General features: G+C 46.0%; 1 long non-coding RNA gene across 1 annotated transcript in view; it reads left to right on the top strand.

Moving 5' to 3' along the window:
• The first annotated feature begins 2304 nt into the window (after window positions 1-2304).
• The window catches only part of LOC116559514, a 57982-nt gene continuing 35425 nt past the window's right edge, over window positions 2305-24861 (top strand). The window contains exons 1-2 of the long non-coding RNA XR_004272487.1: window positions 2305-2431; window positions 3318-3687. This is a non-coding gene — a long non-coding RNA (uncharacterized LOC116559514). The remainder of the gene's footprint in view (window positions 2432-3317; window positions 3688-24861) is intronic.

Here is a 24861-nt window from a genome sequence, read left to right as displayed (position 1 = left end):
AAATGAAACTCATTTCTGACATTCTGGATGCTAACGCCTGATGACTGCGCTGCCATGAGCCATCCAGGTGGTTCTCATCAAGGTGCTTCAACCTTCCAGGCTTTGCTTACTTCCTCCAGAAGGGAAGTCTTGCCCCCTAAAGGTTTATGTTTGTGACATACGTGTGTGTGTTACGAAGTACAAAGTAGGGCACCAAGGCTGTGGAACAATAGTGAGACAAAAATAGGCTAAAATGCCCCTAGAGGAGGCATCTGCTGCCCAGACAAGAACTTCAGAAAGTGTGGGCTTTCTGGGCTGAGCATGGTGGCTCATGCCGGTAATCCTAGCACTTTGGGAGCTGAGATGGGCAGATTGCCTGAGCTCAGGAGTTCCAGACCAGCCTGGCTAACATGGCGAAACCCTGTCTGTAATAAAAATACAAAAATTAGCCAGGCATGGTGGGGGGCACCTGAAATCCTAGCTACTCAGGAGGCTGAGGCACGAGAATTGATTGAACCTGGGAGGCAGCCAAGATCACGCCTCGGTGACAGAGTGAGACTCTGTCTCAAAAGAAAGAAAAGAAAGTGTGGGCTTTGCAGAGCTGGACTGTTGGCCGGTGGAAGGAGGAATGCCTCTGGAACCAGCCCCCTGGTGTAGAAGATGGTGTTGGCCCCCTATCTCCTGACTGTGGCATTCACCATTGCTGTATGCAACACCGGCTTCTTATCGCAGAAACCTGCAACTCTGTGGGGCTGCCTCTGGCCACAGGAGCATGCTCAGTCCATGGCCAGGCTGGAAGTGCCCAGGGTTGTCCCCAAGAGCAGCGCCAACCAAAGATGAAGGGAATTGGGTAAATGCCCATGCTCCCTAGCCTCTGGGAGGATGGCTCTGAGGCAGGTTCTATTCTACCGTCTCCCCACAGTTCCCAGTGGGAATGAGCTTCATTGCGCAGAGATGACCTGCTCGTGAACACACTCTCGCTCCACTTCCTTCCCTCTGTTTCACTTCCCCATCCCCCGACCCGTGTTCCCTGGGCCCACTTCCCTTATTAACTGTGTGTGCTCAAATATTTGCTTCCATGGAAACCAGATTACCTGGTTCAAATCCGAACCCTGCCACTGGCCAGCTGTGCCTTAGGAACATCACTCCCCTGAGCTGCAGCATTCTCAGCTGGGATTGTGAGATGACAAAGTAGAACAATCCTCACCAGTCAGGTGTCAATTGTTTAGCGCGGCATCTGGCATTCGGCAGACACACAATAAATGTTTTTATTATTTATTATAATCATTGCTTATTATTGATAGCCCCTGAGATTTCCTTGGCCAAGTCCAAGTCCATTCTGAGAGTTCTAAGCTCTCAAACTTCAGACTTCCATGGAGTGACTCTCCCTGGTTGTTTCAGGGAATCTAGTTCATGCATTCACTTAACATATCTTTAGCAAATATTGACTTAACACCTATTATGTCGAAGACAGTGTGACACTGGATATAAAAAAATAAGATGAGGTCACGGTCTCCAGGGAGATAAGACGTATCCACAGACAGCTACGGTCTAAGGCAGATTGTGATAAGTGCTCTTGTGTGTGCCAATGGAGCATAAAGTGAGATCAGAGGAGGGTGAAGAAAACTGTGTGTGGTATGCAGGAGTATTGGAGGAGCTGGGTTTGGGAAGGGGTAGAACTGCATCAGAGGAGATGGAGGGGAGAGGATACAATACACAGAAAGGGGAAGTGATACCCTGTAGGAGTTTGGCATCCCAGAGACAACTCAACAGTATGGTAATGTGTGATCCCATGATTGATGAGCCTCTATCTCTCAGAGCCAAGGGGACAGCAGATTCTCCCCCTAGATTATTACCATTCCTGACACATAGCACTTACCCTGCCTTAGGAACTGAACTACAGGGGATGTGCTACCTACGTTAACTGATTTAATCTTCACCTTCAGGGTCAGCACAACTATGATCTCTACTTAACAGATAAGGAAACTGAGGCTAGCGGGCTTAAATGTCTTGCTCCAGCTCCCGCGGAAGCTAAATGCCTGTCGTCTAATCCCAAGCAGTCTGGCTCCAGGGTTCACACTCTACATTGCCTTTCAAGTGTGGCATCTTTTCAGGATTTTAAGGGACTATGTTGCTGTAATGTTGACAGGGCTAGAGGAGAGACAGAAAGAAAGCCCTTCAGCCCCACAGAGGAAGTCCCCAAAGGATGGATGGTTCTGGAAGTTATGGGTTACCAGGACAACGCACCCCCTCAGCCTGACCACGCCCCCGGCCTGACCACGCCCCTCAGCCTGGCCACGCCCCCGGGCTCCCGCCCACTGGTTGCAAAACAGCCTGGTCCCTGCACGCAGCTTCCCTTCCTGGGGCCTGCTGGGGAAGCACCGGCGGCTTGTGGTGGCTGTGGTTTGGTGCTCGGGACCCACACGTAAAAGGAGCTCATTCTGAGGCAGGGGTACGCGCTTGTCCCCACCCTCCAGTAGGTGGTACAGGGGCAAGTTTGATCCTAAACGAAACAGAGCAGGGTCTTCCTGTTTGTTTTCCTCCTCCAGCGGGGAGCCAAGGCTGCTAATTGGATAGTGAAGTGACCGATTTTTTATTCTGTTATCCGTGCTGAGCAGAGCTGTAGGAAATCTCCGGGTTGGAGCAGCACAGTGGGGTGTCTCGGGGTCTCTCTCAGAAGGAGTTGACAGTGGGGACCAAAGCTGCCGGTCCCCAGGCTGCCGGCTGCCATGTTTTATTTGGCCTGCCCAGTGTTTAAAAATAGATAAAAAAACGTTTTTAAATAGATGCTGACATTTTTAAAAAGAAATAGATAAAAAAATAGATTTAAAAAGTTCTTAAATAGATGCTGACATTTTTAAAAAGGAAAGATTATTCATACACTTCTACATTTCCGGCTTGTGTCAAGAAATGGGAAGATCTGGGCCCAGATCCCCATAAGTCAGCGATGAGGGGGGAGGCTGGGCAGGGGCTGGCCCTTTAGACGGTCCAGAGTCCCAGCCACCAGCCCTGCTCACCTTTCTCACCTCTCTGGCCCCTTTGGCATTTGAGCCTGGGACCCCTGACGAAGGGATGCCTTTCCTCTTAGGACCTCTGCCAATCTGAGGACAGGGCCACCCCACAGACGCCGTGGCTCAGCAGGCAGACCAATGGTCGAGGAGTCTGGCAAGGGGCGCTTGGTGAGTGGGTTTAATGGCAGATTAAGCTGCCCATTAGGAAGCCATTAGAACACAGCGTGATGCATCACTGGGTAAACGAGAGAGGCTGAAGTTAGAGACAGGTTCTTGGAGCGCTTGATCCAATTTAACTCTTCTATTTTTTTTTTTTTTAAACCCTAGGCAGATGAGAGTGGTGGCTGTAAATCACCCTCTATGCAATGGCTCGTCATAAAGGATATGGAGTGAAATTAGAGGAGGCACGAGAAGGAAAGCCCGTGATGAACAAGGCAGGGGCTGCTGCAGCGTGATTGAAGACAGGCTGGGAACGTGGGAGAAGCCGCTGGAAATTGGCTTGGGCTGGAGGTCTGATTCTGGCGTGCCAAGCCAGAAGAGCCCTGAGCGAAGCCTTCTGCTCTGCCTTGGGGAGTAGGATAGGGAATATGTATGCAGAAAACTTCCTGAGACGGTGCCTCATAGTGCCATCTACATGGAATGTGAAGTCAGAATGTCTAAATCCTGGCTCCATTGGGTTTTGGCTGTGTGACTTTGGGTAAGTTACTTAACCTCTCTGAGTCATGTTCTCCTCCTGTGTTAAAGGAGGTAGTCATGGCAAATGCAAAGGGTGATGCTGGATATCAGGGTGGGCATCCACTAAGTGATGCTTTCTTCTGTTTAATGTTGTAAAAGATATAAACCAGCAGTCCCCAAACGAGGGTAGATTTTACTCCCCTTTAGATCAGGTGGCACTTGTTGGGGAGATCAAGCAGGTTCTGTTCCTCCCTAGTAAAAGCAGGAAGGCTTTCCTGGGCAGGGTCCTCTGAGTGCTGGAAGAGAAGGAGAGTGTCCACAGGTGTGTCTTGAGGCCCAGGTAGGCAATGTTATGGTGGGTGAACTCAGCGAGGAGGCAGGGGGGCAGCCTTGCACACACAGGTCACCTCTGGGTCCCCAGCACTGGATGCCAGCTGTGCTTGTTGAATGGATGCACTGCTCTCAACCTCCAAATCTGTTATCCGTCCTTCTCTATCCACTCTGTGCCGTGGGATACTGACCCTGGCAGCACTTCACCCAGTGTCTTTCTCTGTCTCTCCCAAGAGCAGAATAAAGATGTGAGGGCAGCCTGTTTCTTGGGGAGCTTACGGTGAATGTGAAGGTCCCCATGCAGGCCCCCCTTCCAGGAGGGATTGATTGCCCCTTGTTGGCTCCTTCAGGATCTGCCTTAACTTCAGAGACAGCCATGGACACGCCCTCCTGGGCTGCTCACATCTTCATCTGCATGGGGGTACAGAAGTCCGGCTATTCAGCCCATGGGAGACTCAGGACATGTTCCCAGCAACCTGCTGGGCTCCCCAAGTTTCTCCCTCTGCCCAGATCTACTTCCTCCCCATTCATTTCACAGATGTTGATTCCCTAATAAACACCTTGCACCTCACATTCCCATCTCAGAGTCTGCTTAGAGAGAACCCAACCTGCGTCGGATCTGGTCACAGGACTCAGAGCGAGGGAGCAGAGAAAGCGGACAGGACAGGGGGAGAGTCAATTTCAGGGTGTGTTGTCTAAGACAGAGGCTAGGGCCTCTGACATGGGTACAAGATGCCTAGAGCCATTCACTGGGCAGCATCTGTCCATCAGCTCCCAGGCCCCACAGAACAGAGCTGCCTGTGGGGGGGCTTTCACTGCCCTGCATTTCCGGGCTTCGCATACGCACTGGCTGGGAGGGCTCCCTATCTTCAAAGAGATCCTGAACAGAAAGTGGGTGCCCTGGAGGTGGCCTGCTGTTGTGAGAGTCTGAGCTTTGTGAGAGGCAGACCTGGGGGGCGTGGTGTGGGGCATCCCAAAGTGTCTGGCATATATGAGGTGCCCGGCCTTGGGAGTTCTGAGGGCAGGAGAAGAGGTAGGTGGGGTGAATCCTTCCCTGTCCCCTCCCTGCCTCAGCACCAGGGCTCAGGCAGCAGCACTGCCAGCTCTTCCTGAGCAGAAACACGGCCCTGCTCCCCTTGTCCCTTCAGGCTGAGGAACATAAGGGCTTCCCATGGTTGCTGATGTCTGAGTGCCTCAACCTCCCTTGCTGGTTCCTTTCCCCTGCCCACGCCTTTGCCAGTGGTCCCCCCACTGACGTCTCTTTGGTTGAGCAGTTGGCGGGGGTGCTGACGGATACAATGGTCTAGGCCACGGCTCACTGCTTAAAGCCTGGCTTCAGAGTGACTTTCCAGGGCTCTGCAGCTCCCCACTCTCCAGCTCCTCCAACTCTTCTCCCTCCTAGCCGGCCTGGGTTCCCTACGGCATCTACTTACTTTTGAATCTATTTCTTGTAGATAAATGTGTGTCCTCCTCTTTCACAGCCTTATCTTTTGATTTGGAGGAAGAAAAACACTCATTTCTATAAAGCTATTAAATGTTTTCCTTTCACAAACACCAGTTTTGTACATCAGAAGCACTGCCTTTCATGCCTATTGAATTCTCGGAAATGGGCTTCGAGTGCCTATTTCAGAAGTTGAAATCTGAACATCAGCTCTTTCTTCCTCTCTGCATTCCTGCCACACAATCCTAATCCTCTCCAGTGTGATGGATCCCTCTGGCTGGGTAGAAGAGAGATCATTTAAAGGAAATGTGAAAAAGAAAAGAGTAGTATGCCATTTCAAGAGATTCTTCTCCTGACAGTTATTTTCAACAGGTGACAGGCATTGATACTGAGGAAAAATTCTTGGGTGAATATAAACCACTCCCCACTCCCGTCCCCAACACACATTCTCCAGAAATTCCAGAATGCCCAGTGAGTGCATTCATTCCACTCATATTTAGTGCCTAACTACATGCCAAGGAGCTGGGTGCCAAGAACAAAAAAGTACGATTCCTGCCCTCTGCCAGAGTTTGTGATCCGTGTCGATGCATTAGAGATGAATCCAATGATTACACAAAATGCGACATTGCAATTTTGTCTTTGCACTTGCTGTTCCCTCTGGCTGGAATGCTTGTCCCTGCAAGGCGTCTGCCTGGCTTCCTCCCTGCCTTCCCTAGCCCTTTTCACAATCATTACTCTTCACTGATGGCCTTCTTGGCCCCGCACTCTGTTAACATTCCTGCTCTTTTTTTCTCTCTAGCATACTTCTCTGTTTATGGACAGTCTATCCCGGAATGTAAGCTTCATAAGAGTAAAGACTTCCTTTTCACACAATCTTTTATTGTTCTCTGTGGAGAACAAAATTCCCAGAGCAGAGAACAGTGCATGGGATATAGTAGGTACTCAGACAATGTTTATTGAATGAATAAACACTGACCACACTAAGTGCTAGTAAGTGTGGGCTGAGAAGGATTAGAGACAAGCAGCTTCCCAAGGGAAGTGATGGATGGGCTGATCTAAGGAAAACTGGGAGGCATTAAGTAGGCCTGAAGGAGAGGGAAGTAACTCCATGCAGGAAACACTGGCATGTGTCAAGGTCCTGGGTGAGCAGGAGTATGGTGGGCTTAAGAAACTAGGAGGAGTTCAGTGGGATTCAAGCACAGAGGATGCGAAAGAGATGTGACGAGGGATTAATAACAAAGCTCACACTTAGGACTGTCACACAGTGCTGTGAACTAGGCCAACCTTCATACTAGTCTGGGAGAAAGGTACTATACATATTCCCATTTTACAGATGAGGAAATCAAGGCCCAGGTAATATAGGTAACTTGCACAAGTTACAAACCTAATGAGCAGCAGAATTAGAGTTCCAATGCAGGAACTTTGACTCCAGAAGCCTAAGTTCTGAAATCCATATGGCATTCAGTCTCCAGTATGAGGAGGAGGGGTCGGCACAGGTAGGGCTTTGTAGTGACATAGAATCCCAGGTTGGGGCTAGGATAGAGCTGATATATACAGGCTGGATATCTCCCGGGGTGGTTCTTACAGACCTCCCAACTCCCCACTCTCCACCCAACCCCACCCCATCCCACCCCATCTCCAGAGCTGCACATGCTCTGATCGTATTGACCTTAAAAAGCTTGCTTCCATTCTAGTCAGGATGGGTAAAATCAGTCTAAATTCCCTGAAGATTTGGCCATGAACCAATAAGATCCCTTCAGAGATGAGTATAAAGCTAGTGCTCTATTCTCTGCAATGACAGGTTATTTAAAAAAACATTAATTAGGTCATTTGCAACGCCATGTGAGTGGCCAAGGCTGCTGACTAGAATCCCCTTGGGACTTTAAAAATATCCAGATGCCCAGGCTGCACCCTCACCAATTATATCAGAGTCTCTTGGGTGGGACCCAGGCATCAGTATTTTTTTTAAGCTCCCTGGGGATACCCAATGTGCAATCAAGTTTGAGAATCAACAGTCCAGTCCACAGCTACTCAAAGGCTGGAGCAGGGATCAGCGGCATCAACATCCTTGAGAAGCTTCTTAAAAATGCAGAATCTCAGGCCCTTTCCCAGACTTACTGATTCAGAATCTGCATTTTATTTAACTTTTATTTTATTTCTTCTAAAAATGGGGATACATGTGCAGAATGTCCATTTTTATTATATAGGTTATGTGTATCATGGTGGTTTGCTGCAAATATTGACCCATCCTATAAGTTCCCTCCCCTCACCCCCACCCCCAACCCCCCAACAGGCCCTGGTGTGTGCTGTTCCTCTCTCTGTGTCCATGTGTTCTCAATGTTCAACTCCCACTTACGAGTTAGAACATGCAGTGTTTGGTTTTCTGTTCCTGTGTTAGTTTGCTAAGGATGATGGCTTCCAGCTTCATCCATGTCCCTGCAAAGGACATGATCTCGTTCCTTTTTACATAACCTCATGTGGTTAGTGGCTATGCTGGTGGACCATGCAGGTCTGGAGCAGGGCTTTTCAAACTTGCATGGATTCTTTAAGAATTGGCATTTTAACATGGAAATTTCTATCCACACAAGTTTGAAAAGCCCTGCTCTGGAACTGCGTGGTCCACCACCGCAGCCACTAACCAAAGGTTATTTAGATTTAAATTAAAAATTCAGCTCCTTAGTTGCACTGGCTACATAGATTTCAACTGCTCAATGCCACAGGTCGCTGGCTATCATATTGGACAGTACAGATACAGAATGGCCTGATCATTGCCGGAAGTTTATGGACAGCACTGTTCCAGAACATTCTGGAGTGGTGGTAATCCACAGTCTTTTTTCCTGTGGATGCTGCAGGCATACAGACAGACAGTGCTACCCTCCCTGGATGGGACAAAATTAAGATACATTAAACCAGGCACACAGGGGATGTATCTAGATCATTGATTTTCTGCTCATTTGAAATAAATCAAGGACACGGCCATGTCTTCCCAAGCCCTAAATAAGTACAGTTTATAGGGTGGGGGACAGATGAATGGGGAAGAAAGGAAAGAAGAAATGCAAGAAGTAAGATCAATTTCAGGTGCTAGAACAGGATGCAAAAGGGTTAGCCCAGCCCCCACCCCTCCCTGTCAGTCTCAGCACTGCCCGCTAAGCACGAGGCAGGAGAGCGCTCAGCAAGCAGATGTGATCGCTTTGTGACTCCAGGTGCAAATATGAAAAGGGGGCATTTAGTAAGCTAAATGATAGCAAGCTGTTGTGTGACAAGGCTGGGGGCTTAGGTTGATTTTCTTCTGCTTTAGGGTGAGGGTGGTGGCAGAGTTCCACCCTTCTGCAAAACCTGGCCTGTTTTCTGGGAAGGCCAGGGGAGGCTCCCCCTTGTAGACCGTTTGGTTGCAGACAGCGCGATGTATAATGCGGCTAGAGCCGAACAATGTGGTAATGACAAGCCAGACCAGCAGTAGAGAGTGATGTATATTTCCTGGGAAAGAAAGCTGCTCTCCATGTAGACAGCCACTTGGGCAGCTGACAGAAGGCGAGAGGCAGCAATTAGCGGCAGATCATTTGCCTACTTTCACTCTATCCCTTGAGTGTGCTCCTTCCGAAATACCGTGGGCCGGGGAGGGTATAAACTCAAAACAAGAGAATGCACCAACAAAATGTACCCTACCACACAGCAACAGGTACCATTCAGTGCTGTTTACATCTTTTCAAACTTTCTGTTTTTAAGACTCAGCGAATACTTCTACATAGTAAAGACTTTTGCATTTTTTGGTGTTTTGTGGTCGCCTTATGGGGCTGGTCCTCATGTCCACCTCTGGAGGAAGTCACAGTAAATTTTGCCATCCCTTTAGACGTGAGTAAAGCCCAGAGTGGTTAAGTGAGTTTTCCAAAGTCACGCAGCTACTTGTGAGTTGAAGATGTAAAGCAACCCGTTCCATTATTTGTTCATTCATAACTATTTACTGAGAACCCTACAAAGTGCCCAGCCCTGGGGATGCTTCTGTAACATCTCTGTTTTCATGGGGCACATGGCATTCCAAACAGGAGCAGAGCGAGCAAAGGCAAGAAGGTCAGAGAGCAGAGGAACTCTTAAGGGCTGAGGAGCTGCTCTGCGTCTGAGCAGGAGTGAAGATTTGACAGCGAGGTGGTGGCCAGGTGCAGGAGGTATTGATGACTAGTCTAAGAAAGTTGCACTAGATTCTTGGAACGGACACTATCAGTATCTGAGGTCAGGTGAAGGTGGGGAGTATGGAGTCTGGGTGAGGCAGCTCCCATTGCTCAAGGGCAAGCCTCAGGAGAAGGTTGCACGTGTGAGCCTTTAGCTGCAGCAATGCAGGCAGCAGCTTGGAGATGGGAGAAAAAAGACCCCGTGGCATCTGGGTGGGGCATGCCAGCCTCAGCTACACTAGGGAAAATCCAGGTGCCTAGTTCTTGGAGCAGGTGAAATGAATGAAATGGAGATTTGGAGCCATGTCTTTATGGCTCCAAATTCATCCCAATATAGAGGATGTTAACAGCTAGGAGTGGAGGAGATCACAGACAAAGCATGAAGAGTTCAAAGACAGGGCAGAATGAAGATGGGGGTTGGAAGAACATGAATTAGGAGATCAGTGTGGCTGAACTCTTTTAATTAGGTATCTGTAGTCACTAGGTAATCACCACCAAGAGTGAAAGCTAGTGCCTTGGGGAGTTTTAATAAAACGTGTCCCCAAATCTTCAACATGCCTTAAGGACAGGAAGAAAAATGTCACACTGCTCCCATATGGCTCAGGTTCATTTTAATAAGGGATATTTGAGAGATACAAAGTCCTTACTCAAAAAGGTGACCAGGGTTAGTTGAGAACTGGGGCTCTGGGGTTGGACATTTATTCTCTCACAGTTCCTTTCTGGAGGCTGGAAGTCTGGAATCAGGGTGTCAGCAGGGCGTCCAACTGTCAAAATTCTACGCATCCTTTGAAGGCCCGTGACACTGCGCTTCTGCCCATGAGGCATTCCCAAATTGTGCTTGCCCTTGCAACGCGGGTTATTGCTAGTTATACGTGGATTTCTAGTCAGCACAGTTTGTGTTCTAAAAGGTCAGGAATGAATCAGATTCTCTCAGCTATCTCTAGTTAAGGGTTCAAATGTGTACCCATCAAAGAATATCGAAGTCCTAACCCTTAATACCTGTGAGTATGACTTTATTTGGAAATGGGGTCATTGCAGATGCAATCAAGTTAAATGAGGTCATTAGGGTGAGCCCTAATCCAAGAGAGAGAGAGAAACAGAGGGGCACAGAAGGAAGAGGACATGAAGACACACAGGGAGAACACAGAGACAGAGATTGCAGTGACGATGCACCCATGAGCCAAGGACCTCCAGGACTGCTCAGAAAAAGGCGTGGAGCAGATCTCCCCTAGAGCCCTCAGAAAGAGCACGGCCCTGCTGACACCCTGATTCCAGATTTCCAGCCTCCAGAAAGGAACTGTGAGAGAATAAGTGTCTGCTGTTCTAAGCCAACCAGTTTGTGGACCTTTGTCACAGCAGCCCTAGGACACCAATATATTAAGTATCTCACACAGTGCCTTCCACAGAGTAAGTAATGGCAAAGGCTTGTTGAATTCACGTGGAGGTGGGATATTTCTCTCACTAGCTTTTTTTAAACATGCTATTTAATGTTTATTCTAACATACCTGGTACTGTGTAGATAGAATCTCTCAGATTTTCTAAATCTTTTGTTGTTATTCCATACCTACACACTATCCATTCCCCACCTACTGCCTTCACTTGTATATTCCATATGTACTATTTGCCTGCCTGCCTGCCTGCTTGCTTTCCCTTCTCCCTCTCCCTCCCTCTCCCTCCCTCTCCCTCCCTCTCCCCCCCCCTTTCTCTCTCTCTCTTTCTCTCTTTCTTTCTTTCTTTTGGTAGAGACAGGGTCTCAGTGTGCTGCCCAGGCTGGTCTCGAACTCCTGGACTTAAGCAATCTACCTTTACTGGCCTCCCAAAGTGCTGGGATTACAGGCATGAGCTGCAGTGCCCAGCAACTCCAGATATATATATTTCTCTCCGATGGAGAAGAGCACTTACACCAACCTAATAGTTACTTAATGCTGTATAACAAATCATGGCAAAGCTTGGTGGCTTAAAACAAAAATCATTTATTACATTTCACAGTTCCTGTACAGCAGCTTGGCTGGGAGGTCATCTGAAGTTGCAGGTTGCAGTCATCTGAAGGCTTAACTGGGGCTGGAGAATCCACTTTCAAGGTGACCCACTCACACAACTGGCAGCATGGTGCTGGTTATCGGCAGGAGGTCTCAGTTCCCCTTTAGAGGCTGCTTGAATGTCCTGATGGCATGCTGGTTGGCTTCCCCCAGGATGAACCATCCATGCAGAGGGCAAAGCAGAAGCTACAAAGCCTTCATAACTTAGCTTTGAAAGTCACAAATCATTACTTCCACCATGGCATACCATCTACACAGGCTAGCCGTGATTAAATGTGGGGAGGCATGAATACCAGGAGATCACGAACACCATGGAGATCATTGAGGGCCGACTTCATTAGTCAAGGCCATGCAATCTCAGCAGGGGCAATGCCATCCCAACCAGGCAAAACATTCATTCTTGGAAGGAATGAAAAAAAGTTACTCTTTTTATATGTGAGCAAAGACATATACTACATAAACAGATACAGAGTATATCTGTGGTGCTAAAATTTCATGGTGGGGGGGGCAGACAATAAAGAAAAAGATGGTCTAAAAAGTCTTATGGGTATCATTTTTAAAAATGATTAAGAAACGCTTGGCTCAAACTTTTTCAGTTGTAAGCAATATGATCCAATTCAAACCGACTTAAGCGAAAATGAAGTTTGGGAGTCTGGACTTCAGGTATTGCCAGATCGGGGGTTCAAATACTATCAGCAGGGCGTTTTCTATCCATATTACATGCAGACTATCTCCAGGCAGCTGTCTGTGAGGGCCCCTATGAGTGTCATTTGCGTCTTACTGCCAGCTATCTGGGAGGATTGTGAAGCACTGCCCAGTGCTAACAAGCCTAGATTAGATAGCAGTGTGGGCACTAAGACTCCCAGATACATGGGCAGAGAAGACAAAAGACCTCCAGCCATTTTGCAGTGCTGCCTGGGAAGGGCTCGTTTTCTCCTGATATTCTAGAACAAGAAAAACAGGGCTTCGTAATCTGATAGGTATACATTCAAATCTAAGATCTACCAGTTCCTAGCTCGGCAATCCTTTAAGTTCTTGAAGCCTCAGTTTTTCATGTATAAAATGGAGGTAATGGTAGTCATCTATAAGACTGTTGCCAGGATTAGCTGAGACCGTGCATGTGAAGTATCCCACAGAGCACCTGCACATGCTAGCTAAAAGGATGAGTGGGGTAGGAGGGGGAGGAAGAGGAGGAGGAGGGAGAGGGGGAGACGGAGGGAGCGGGGAGGAGGATTATTGTAAGTGGTGGATGCTTATTTCCTGTTTCCAGAGAGGGGAGAACACACCAAATGTTTTCTGCTCTTGTGTTGCTTTGCTCAAGGTTGAAATCCCCAGGAAAGAAACTCAGATTGTCCAAGCTTGGGTGATGGGAAAGGCCAGGTGAAGTCAGTACACCTTGCTTGACCCACCAAGACCACCCAAATGAGGGTGGAGTGGTTCCCCACAGGAAAATTGTGTGCTGTCAGGAGAAAGGAGGGGACGGACACAGGGTAGGAAAAGTGCAGATGTCCACTGCAGACATCCTTCAATGCAGTGTGCCAGGAAGCCCTCACCCATACTTTCTTCCCGTCACCCCATTGTGTCTGTCTTCTCCCCTAGTGGCATCTGCAGAGGAAGGAGTAGGTGAATGTGGCTGACACAGTCAATTGCCTCCCCTAAGGACCTTTCCCACCTTTTTTTAGCTGGCTAAATTTCAATAGCTGACCATCTCATGTACCAGGGAACAGGACTCCTTCCCAGCCCCAGAAGAATATCAGCTGGACTCACCAGATGTTGGTAATTCCATTACCCTTGCCAGCAACTGCGGGTATGTGACTATTGTAGCCAATGGGATTTAATGGGATATCCTCTGGGCACCTCTGGGAGAGTCGTTCCTCTTGAATAAAAAGACACATGGGGTGGGCACCATGGCTCACACCTGTAATCCCAGCACTTTGGGAGGCTGAGGTGGGTGGAACACTTGAGGTCAGGAGTTTAAGACCAGCCTGGCCAACATGGTGAAACCCCATCCTCTAGACTTTTGATTCCTTACTGCCTAAACTACATTCAGGTGGGTTTACTCATACCATAGCCAAAGCATCTCAGTGACATATATGCTCATCTACCTCTAAATCTCCGACAGTGGTAAGGAAGCCTTTTAGATCAGTAGTTCTTAAAGTGTCCCTGGACCAGAAGCACTGACATCCCCCTGAAACTTATTAGAAATGCATATTCTTGGGCCTCATCTAGTTCTCATCAATCTGAAAGGAGGAATGGGTAGAGTAGCAATCGTGCTTTCACAAGCCCTGCAGGTCATCGTGACCCTTGCTGTAGTTTGCCGACCTCTGCCTTATATACTACTCTGTTGTCATGCTGACATCAGAGCTGATTACAGTGAGTGAGGGCACCATTCATTACTCCTTCCAACTTACCTTTTTCCATCATTGCTTCATTTGATTTTGCTATCCCGAAAACAAACCAAAAAAACAAGAGAAAGAAAATTAGAAAGGAGAGAGAAAGGATTTGAAAACTGTTGGCCAAATAAACCTTTTGCTTTGAGTTTCAGTCTGCTGACTCTGGGTCATCAGCTCTTTCCAAACAAGACTTGGGGTGTCTGCAGAGCCCTGTAGTAGCTACAAAGTGGTGGACATCTTAAAAATATTTAGAAATGCTAATAATCACTGTTATCAACAATGCTCCATAGAGATCTCCCTTAAGCTATTGGAAGTGAAGTTAGCAAGGAACTTAAAGAGGTGTGCACTGTTTGGGGTGAGCAGAGAGAATTTGGAGGGGCAGAGGAGCCCTGAGAATAATGTTAGAAAAAAAGGAATGCAAAACTTGCTGGAAAAAGGAGAAAAGAAGGAAAGAAAGAAAAGAAAAAAAATTATTCTCATCAGGGAAGCTAGTGAAGATGGATTTGTTTTCTGGAACTCAATGCATTTAGACAAAGGAGCTCAAAGAGGAGGTCCAGATTTGGGGGTGGTTTGAGCAAGCCTTCCAGAAGGGAAGGCAGGGGCATGTCTGGACACCTGGGCAGCCATGGATAATGGAGAGAATGAGCCATGGGAGTAATGCTGTGCAGGAGGAAGAATGCCTCTGCAGGACTGGACTCTGGCACCACCCCTGACTAACTTTGGTCTTAGGTAGCCTCCCGAGCATCTCTAAACTTCAGTTTTCTCAAACAGCCAATGGGCCCAATGATTCTTGTCTCATATCTTGATGGAAGATTTACATCAATCAACGTACTATGATCTGAACTGCATACCCCTTAGGGGCTGCAGAGAAGGAGTAGGTGTCATCCATCCACATCATGATGGATGATGGACAGGGAGGAAGGGACAGTGGAAAAGAGGAAGGCAGGTGGATGGAAAAGAGATCCTTGTCATTCGATTCACTAGAATCCCAAGGGTAATGCTACATGCAAATTTTCACTTGCATGAGTCAAAAAGAAACTCCCCCAAATATTCATATGTTGAAGCCTTAACCCCCAGTGTGACGAATTTAGAGAAAAGACTCTCGGGAAGTAATTATGGCTAGATGAGGTCATGGGAGAGAAGCCCCCATGATAGGATTGGTGGCTTTATAAGAAGATGAAAAAACAGAGAGAGTTCTCTCTCTCTACCGTACAAGAATACCACAAGAAGGCAGCTCTTTACAAGCCAGAAAGAGGGCCTTCACCAGAAACATAATCAGCCAGCACCTTGATATTAGACTTCCAGCCTCCAGAACTCTGAGAAAATAAATGCCTGTTGTTTAAACCACCCACGCTATGGTATTTTGTTATGGCAGCCTGAGCTGGCTAACACACAGGTATATTAGGGACCTTGAATGGTGTTTGGCTCATTCTAAATGCTCAATAAATAAATAAGATTCATAACAATGAATACATTAATAAGCACTAAGTTAGGAAAATTAGATTGCCAAGGTCTCTGAATGGCTAAACTGAGTGTGTAATTTATTATCTGGACCATGGGGGGTTTGTGAGCAGGAAACAAAAAGAGGAAGCATATGTGTGCATAGCTCTGAGGTCAGTGTGACAATAGGGCATTATATAAGGCAGGATTCAGCAAACCTGAGGGTACCTTAGGATCACTTGGAGGGCTTGTGAAAACATAGGTTGCTGCCACCCCTACTTTTTTTTTCAGATTCAGCAGGTCTGGGATGGGGTTCAAGAATTTGCATTTCAAGTAAGTTCCCAGGAGATGCTGCTGGTCTAGGGACCAGACTTTGAAAGAAGGAGGAAGAAAGATAGAGAAAAAACAAATTAGCATGACCTGTGGTCTGGGATGGTAGCAGAATGCTTGCTCCGTGGATAGTCAGTCCACAATATGATGGATGACAGAAAACGGAGGTGGTGCCTGGAGCTACCAGAAGTAATTGCTTTAAGCATGGCATGCTATTATGGCATTGGTTTTTTGGTTTTGCTTTGCTTTAAGGGTAAACCACTATAATTAGAAAACTTGCAGAATCCCGACTTACAAAATGAGCAGATTTTCAAATCAGAAAACATAGTTTTCATGCCTTCTCCAAGTTGTGGCTCTCTGCTCAGAGATAACTACTTGGGGTCAGTTGCAAAGATGACTGATACTAGTTGCAAGGTAATATCGTACACAATGCTGATAAGGTCAGCTCTAGCTACAGGTCTGTTAGGATGTTTGGTTGAATGTACGATGGTAGGAGTGAGATGGTCTGTTTTTTATCTGATTTTTCTTAGGACCCTGAGGTGAACATTTGTGGTTTCTTCCACTCAGTGCTCATTTCTTCTTTATATTTGTACCTGCAATCTCCCCTCATCTTTCTTTGGGAAAATGCTTGTCACTGCATACTTTTTTTTTTGAGACAGAGTTTCACTCCATTGTCCAGGTGGGTGTGCAGTGGTGTGATCTCAGCTCACTGCAACCTCCGCCTCCAGGGTTCAAATGATTCTCTGACCTCAGCCTCCTGAGTAGCTGGCGTTATAGGCATGCACCACCATACCTGGCTAATTTTTGTATTTTTAGCAGAGACAGGGTCTTACCTTAGTTGGCCAGGCTGGATTCAAACTCCTGACTTCAAGTGATCCATTCACCTCGGCCTCCCAAAGTCTTGGGATTACGGGCATGAGCCACCATGCCTAGCATGCTACATACTGCTATATGGTGTCCATCAGGCTGCTAAATTCCTCAGTCTTCCCTTAAGCCACAAAGGTGGGCAAGGGGTCAAGGTCCGGCCAATCCTAGTGTCCCATCCCGTTAGCCCCTGTGACTGGGCTAAGGAAGCTTATGACCAGACCAGCCTATCAGAATCCTTGTCTGGGATTCATCTGCAAACAAAAAATAAAAAATTCTAAGTCCCCCAACCATCTTAATGGACCCCTCCTCTTGGCCAAAGCATTCCAAAGTTAACCTGAAAAACTAGTTCAGGTGTGATGGGAAGAGGGAATCAGATATGCTTCATCTACGCTCCTCCCCTTTTGGAATCCAGGCTCAGCTGACCAGCATTAACATCAACTCAACCTTAAGGCTGATAGAACAGATGTTTTTAAGTCTGATAAGAAACGCTTACGATCTATTCTCTCTGCAGCCTGCTACCCGGAGGCTTCATCTACATGATAAAACCTTGGTCTCTACAATGCCTTATCACAACCCAGACAGTCCTTTCTGTTGATTTCCAGGTCTTTACATAAGAAGTCTTTCAACCAATTGCCAATCAGACCTTCTCTGAATCTGCCTATGACCTGTGAGCCCCCGACTTCCAGTTGTTGTCCCATTCCAGACCAAACCAATATATATCTTACATGTATTGATTGATGCCTTATGTCTCCCTAAAATGCAGAAAAGCAAGTTGTAGCTCAGCCACCTCGGGCACATGTTCTCAGGTTCTCCTGTGGGTTGTGTCACAGGCCATTGGTCACTCATGTTTGGCTCAGAATAAATCTCTTGAAATATTTTACAGAGGTTGACTCGTTCTGTTGACACATATATGGATGTCAGAACAGAGAAATCACTTTTTCCTCAGACGGCCCTAAGATGTGATGATGTGAGTGAAGCATGCAGTTCACCCAACCCCATAAGTAAATGGAGTCTTCTTGTAAGAGGGAATCAGCCCAACCCTCAGAGAAAAGAGAAGCTGAGACTGGGTAGGGGAGGGAGAAAGGGGGAAAAGAAGGAAGAAGAGATGGAGAGGGAGGAAGGGACAGTGGAAAACAGGAAGGGAGGAGGAGGAAAAAGATATCCTTGTCATTCGATTCATTAGAATCCCAAAACTAATACTATATGCAAATTTTCACTTGCATGAGTCAAAAAAAAAAAATCTTCCCCATTTTACTTAAACTTTGAGTTGGCTTCTGGCACTTTTAACTAAAAGGGTCTGAATAATAAAGTTCATCAATCCCCTTGTAACATCTACTTCTAGAATTCAGGTTGTGCTGGGAAATTGCTAATTCCACACTCAAGTGCCTACATCAGCGTGGGAAGTAGTCCTTTGGAGCAGTCTGAAATGTCAGGGCATTGTCCCATTGGAAGCTTTGAACATTACACTTGGAAATGCTAATGAGAAAGAGAGAAAAGAGGGAGAGAAGGCTTAACCAGTTTTCAAAAGCCCAAGTCTGTCTTTTAGGAGAGAAAGAGGAAGGAAAAGGGATGGAAGACGCTGGGAGTGTTTTTAGTGGATGAGACAATGGAGGGTCTTCGTTACCAGGTAGTGAGGAACTTTTCCTACAAAGGAGGCAAGTGGCTTTTGTATTTGTAGGGAGGACTAACCCTCCTGGGGGTGAGCTGATCAAGGTGAAGTTATATAACCTATGCAGTTGACTAAAGCGAATTCGTGCTTCCATGCCCTCAGCAAGAAGAGTGAGAAAGAGGACTGACAGGGTGTTGGTTCTGCCCATCCTCACCCGCAAGGGGCACGTGAGAGCTGAAGTAATCAGGTTTGCTTCCTACCTCGCTGTGCTAGTGGGCATTTGAAAGGATTTTCCAAATGCAACTTTAGCCGTACACAATTTTCATCTTTGTAAAAATTTAGAACCTAACTCCCTAAATGATACAGCACCATCATGGGCCTCATATTACAAGCCGGCACAGAGGGTATGCGTGTGTGTGTCTCAGAATATATCCGATGGTTATTTGAAGCTCAGTATTAATAAGCCATATAATAACTGGGTTCTGTAGTATTTGAAATCAAAATCACTTTTAGATTCCTCTAGTCCTCTGGGCTGTTGTAAATGATAAGTACATCAAAATGCCTTGTGATGGCCGTCTGGGAAAAAAATCCTCTCTGCCCAATTTACCAGGCAACTTTTATCCCACTGAATAAACTCGAGGCTCTAAGGCAGTGACTCTGCCATCAACAACATATATGAAAGGCTGCACTTTGTGGTTGGTCTGTTTTGTGCGAGGTGGGCACTTGCTGTTCTACTTGCCCAGTGGTGCTTTTTAATTGGAATGATTTTTATTTGGTCTGATTTCCTGAAATAGAATACATTGGCTGCTTTAGAAACCCCAGATAGTCTATCAGCACAGAGAGCAAATTGTCCTGGGGTTCTTGGCTTAGCTGTTTGTGGGGGGAAAGACAACTGGGCGGGGGTGGGGGGGCAGTTGCAGCGTATTCAAATCTGATGTTGAAACAGTTTGTGTGTGTTTAAGGAGTAACCGCAAATTTGACATGCTCACTCCACCCAAACCCCAAACTGGTTCCATTCCAATAGGCAGTAGTCTCAAAGACTCTCTTAAATGGCTCATTTCTTCCCATTTACAACTCCCAAAGTGGGCTGTTTTTAAGGGGAAATCAGTTTCTATGAATGTCTAGGGCCCGCCGTGGGTCTTTGCTTTTTATTTGCCCTGTTTGTTTAGACCAAAGAACACCTCAAGCCAGTAACCAGGCAAGCAGGGGCCGGCGACAGGCACCGTCCCTGAAACCCATTAATGCACAGGGATTGAAGGAGTTATCATATTTTAAATAAGGCTAATCAAGCTGTCTTTTTGTGAAAGTGCCAAAACCCACACACAAACGTCACCCTCGGTGTGTTCTCATTTCCACTGAGCCAAAGCGAAGGGGAGAAGACTGCTTAGGAAGCTGGCACTGGCACATAGAATCAAGCAAATGCTGTCCCACAGGTGTGCACAGCAGGCTTCTTTTCAGAGGGAGAATGAGGAGGAGGCAGTGTGGTTCTTGTGTACTAAGGGACTAGTGTACTTCTCCAGGTGTGATTTTTCTTTTCTGTCACAATTGAGCCCAGTTTGAATTTCTTCCCCTACTTTCTTTTGGTTCGCTCTTTTCCTTCATGGTAATCTTGCTGCTCAATGACCCTGGCCCTGGGCTTCCAAGACTACTTGCCAAGAAGATCAAGTTTACTTTCGAAGTCTATGGCTTCTCACTTCCTCTTCCTTCATCCCTCACCTCTTCTCCCTTTTCTCCTCACACCTCCCACACGATGTCTGAAATATTCACGACTTCTAAGTGGCCCCACTTTTGCAACCCACCCAAGCTTGTCATTTTGTTTAATTACTACTTATTTGGGTGTTGGCTCGGGGCCAGTCATCAGCAAACATTTTCTGCAAAGGGCTAGACAGTAAATAGTCTCGGCTTGTGAGCCACGCTGTCTGTTGCAACCACTTCACTCTGTTATATCATGTAAATAGCCAACAACCACATGTAAAGGAACAGGTAGGTGTGTGTGTGTGTGTTGCAATAAAATTTCACTTACAAAAAGAAGCAATAAGCTTCATTTGGCCTGATGGTCAAATGGAGTGAGTCCATGTGACATACACAGGAAACTCACAAGGCTTTTAAGACTGTTATGTCCCCCAAAACACTGCCAGCTTGAACTGAAAGGGACCAAGAGAACAAAATGAAAGAATTTGGGGCTGTCAGATTCCCAAAATTCTATAGACAGGAAACAGGCTGATGAGACTACAGCTGCAAACGAGGATTACCCTTGATGAAAAAGGAAAGATGACTTGGAGCGCAGACCTTGTAGGCTCAGAAGGCAGAGCCTAAAGCCGTGCCTTGAAACCTAATGGAGTTTTTCTGGTTGGATTTAGAAAATGTTTGGGACTAGGGATTCCTTTTTTCTTTCATTCTTCTCCCGTTTTGAATGGGAATGTCTTTAACTGTTACCCTGGCAGAGTGTGTTTCATTTTGTATTTGTAGAGCAGATAATTTGTTTGCTAGCTTTATAGGTCCACAGATAGAGAGAAGAAATTGTGCCACATGCTAGACTGTACCCAGAGCTTCACCCATGCCTAAATTAGATGATTTATATGATGAGAAATAAAACTTTTGATCTGATAAGACTTAGATGAGATTTTATATTGGGGTTCATTGCTGTAATGGGTTGAAAGTTTTGAAGAATGGGGTCAGTGCAGTTGAGATAGGCATACAACTTTGGAGACAGACAGCAGATTGTTGCAAGTTGAATAACGGCCTGCAGTTGAATGAATGAACCACCAGGCCAGTATGGTGGCTCACACCTGTAATCCCAACACTTTGGGAGGCTAAGGCAAGAGGATCACTTGATCCCAGGAATTCAAGACCAGCCTAGTAAACATAGTGAGACACTATCTCTTTTTAAATTAAATATAATAATAATAACGGCCCTCCAAAGGTGTCCATATCCTAATCCCTAGCACCTGTGAATGTATTACTTTCCACTGTAAAAGGAATTCTGCAAATGTGATTATGTTAAGGATCCTGAGATGGGGAGATTATCCTGGTGGGCCCAATGTAATCAGAAGAGTCCTCATGAGAGATAAGCAGGAGCATCAGAATCAGAGAGAAAATATTTAATGATGGAAGCTGAGGTCAGAAAAAAGAGAAGATGCCGCATTTCTGGCTATGAAGCTGAAAGAAGGGTCCACAAGCCAAGGAATGCAGGCAGTCTCTAGAAGCTGGACAAAGCAAGGGAGAAGATTTTCCCCTAGAGCCTCCTGAAGGAAGGCAGGCTGACGCCTTTATTTTAGCCCAATATTTTCATTCAAGCACTATAGAATAATAAAGTCACATTGTTTTAAGCCCACTAGGTGGTCATTTGTTATAGCAGCAAAGGAGTCTAATATAGCTTTTGCCAACCACTGATCTAAACGTAAACTGTGTTAGGGGCTTTTATGCATTACCTTCTCTAGTCCTCACAACAATGCTTTGGGCAGGTATCAATAACATTCTCACTTGCAAGAGAGAAAATGCTGCTTGTAGAGATTGATTCAACAGTCTACTTTATTGAACTTCAAGGCCTGTGTTTCTGTCATATTGCTCTACTCAGGCAGACATCCATTTTCCTTATTTTAGAGTGCCTTCCCAATCCCCATTAATGTTTACCATTTGTGGGTCCCAATCTCTTGGAACTTTTTCTCTGCTCCTATGCATGTGTGTTTCATTCACTCCGCCTACAGTTTCTGAGACCTACCAAGTACCAAGCCTTGGTTTAGGTTTCAAAAAAGGTGTATAAAAAGGATGTTTATTCCAGTCTGGGCAAGGTGGCTCACACTTTGTAATCCCAGCACTTTTAGAGGCTAAGGTAAATAGATCACTTGAGCTCAAAAGTTTGAGACCAGCCTGGGCAACATGGCAAAAATCCCATCTCTACAAAAAATATAAAAATTAGCCAGGCACGGTGGCACATATCTGTAGTCCCAACTACTTAGGAGGCTGAAGTGGGAAGGGTTACCTGAGCCAGGAAGGTTGAGGTTGCAGTGAGCAGTGATCATGCCACTGTACTCCAGCCTGGGTGACAGAGCAAAACCCTGTCTCAAATATATATATATATGTGTGTGTGTGTGTGTGTGTGTGTGTGTGTGTGTGTGTGTATTTATATGTATGTGTATATATAGCCTATTCTAGAAGAATCAACATTTTTCTCTTTGGCACTTTGGGATGGGGCTTTTCGGAGCTAATTAGATATAGATGATGTCATGAGGGCAGAACCGTCATAACAGGATTCATGGCTTTATAAGAGGAGAAAGGGCGAGATCTCTCTCTCTCTCTCTCTGCTGCCTGAAGACATAGCAGGAAGGTGTCTATCTGCAAGCCGGGAAGACAGCTGTCACCAGAAAAATTAATCAGTAGGCATCTTGATCCTGGATCTCCCAGTCTCCAGAAATGTGAGAAAGAATTGCCTGTTGTTTAAGCTATTCAGTCTATGGTATTTGGTTATTGCAGCCTGAGAAGATGGACGCAATATAAAAAGCAAAAATAAAACCCAAAATTAGCACTTGGACTCATAGCTGAAACAAGTTTCACATTTGTAATCAGTGGGCTAAGCAGGAAGCAGGACAGCATGGAGTGGTGGGCTGACCCTTAGCTGGCCTCAAGGATCCTCACCGCCTGGTATGTATGCCCTTGTGATCCCACTCTGTGACAGTAGGTTGGCCAAGCAACTTGCTTCCAACCAACAGAATATAGCAAAGGTGATAAGCTGTCACTTCCATGATTATGTTACATAAAATTGCAATGTCCCCTATTGCTAATAGGCTCTCTCTTTGCTAAATTTGCTGAGGCAAATTGGCATGTTGTGAGCTATCCTACAGTGAGGCTTATCTGGCAAGGAACTGAGGGTGACCTCCAGCTGACAGCAAGTAGGGACCTGAATCTCTGTCTGACAACCTAAAAAGAACTAGCTTCTGCCAACAGCCATGTGAACTGGAAAGTAGTTCTTTCCACAGTCAAGCATTCAAATGAGACCTCAGTCCTGGCCAAAACCTTGGTCGTAGTTATTCAGAGGACCTCCTAAGCTGTGCCAAGATTCCTCACCTACAGATACAGTGAGAAAACACGTGTATACTGCTTTAAGCTACTAAGATGTGATAATTTGTTATATAGCAATAAATAACTAATACAGGTTGAGAGCATGGGTTTAGACTCATTGGACATACATTGTGGTTCAAATTTTGCCTTGACTGCATACTCCTGTAATCTTGGGCATACCACTCAGAGGCTTAGTTTTCTTATGTGCAAAGTAAGACAATACCAGAGCCCACCGCATAACAAGTATTCAATTATTGCTAGCTGTTATTATGTTTTAAGTGCTAAGGAATCACAGAAGAGGGAAATTTCATTTTCTCCGAAATCAGAGCAAAATAATTAAAACTAACACTTGCATTGGGCTCTCAATTTTATGAAAACTCACACAGGAATTATTGAGCTTAGTCCTTACTGTGGTGTTTTCTGACTATGGGCAGTTTTGTTATTTTGTTTCCCAGGGAATATTTGGAGGTGTTTTTGGTTTTCACAACTGGTAGAAGGTGCTACTGGCATCTAGTAGCTGGAGAATAGAGATGCTGATAAACATCTTGCAATGCACAGGATACGCCCCCTACACACACACACACACACACACACACACACACACACACACACACACACACACACACAGAGAGAGAGAGAGAGAGAGAGAGAGAGAGAGAGAATGGATTATCTGACCAGAGTGTTGATAGTGCTGAGGTTGAGAAACCATGCTTTAATAATCTTATGAGGGAGGACGTGCTTATCATGTATGACTCCTAGATGAGAAAACTGAAGTTAAGAAAGGTTGAATTCTAGTGTTGGGGTGGGGGGTCAAGTAGGTGTTATATGGCAGAGCTATAGAACGCTTTCCGCCAGGCCCCAAATGCATTGCTTTTTCTTTACTCCAACTTTACCTACTAAGCCTGTCTGGAGGCCCACTGATTTCAGCCCAGAGACAATGAACAGAATGTGTCAGCCTACATGAGAAATGGTGAAGACTTAAGGCATTGGACCAGGTTGGGGCAGAATTTGTTCAGGAACAGATATATTCAATCCCACTTGGTAGAAGGGTGAATGAAAGTAGAGTGGAGGGGCCTATTCCATCAGAATCCAGAGACATTCTTGCCTATGTGAAAACTATTCTTATATAGAGAATTCTTGGTATTCTTTTTCAACTCTTGAGATTTCGAGCTAACAAAGACATTCATTCAACCAGCAGTATTGATCATTGTTTCTGCTTAGACTGACATCATTAAGACCTTCCACAGAGTTGGCGTTTTATAGCTCCCAAAATTGTTCCCCAATAGTAACCCATATAAGCCTCTCAATAAATAGTTGTGTTCCCATTTGACAGATGAGGAAACCAAGCCTTGGAGAGGAATGCAATTATATGTCAAAGGGCACACAGTTTTCAAAGGGCACAGCTAGGTTCCAAACCCAGCCTTTTAATATCAAGTCCACATTAACTTCCATGCTAGTATTGAGCTCCCTAGAAAGGAGTTTGGGATCTTTGCAGGAAGAGGGTATAAAGCATTTCCTATTTT

The sequence above is a fragment of the Sapajus apella genome, unplaced genomic scaffold (genome assembly GCF_009761245.1).
Source record: "Sapajus apella isolate SASKATOON/1434 unplaced genomic scaffold, GSC_monkey_1.0 scaffold23, whole genome shotgun sequence".
Taxonomy (NCBI): domain Eukaryota; kingdom Metazoa; phylum Chordata; class Mammalia; order Primates; family Cebidae; genus Sapajus; species Sapajus apella.
This window is presented reverse-complemented; position numbering and strand designations above follow the sequence as displayed.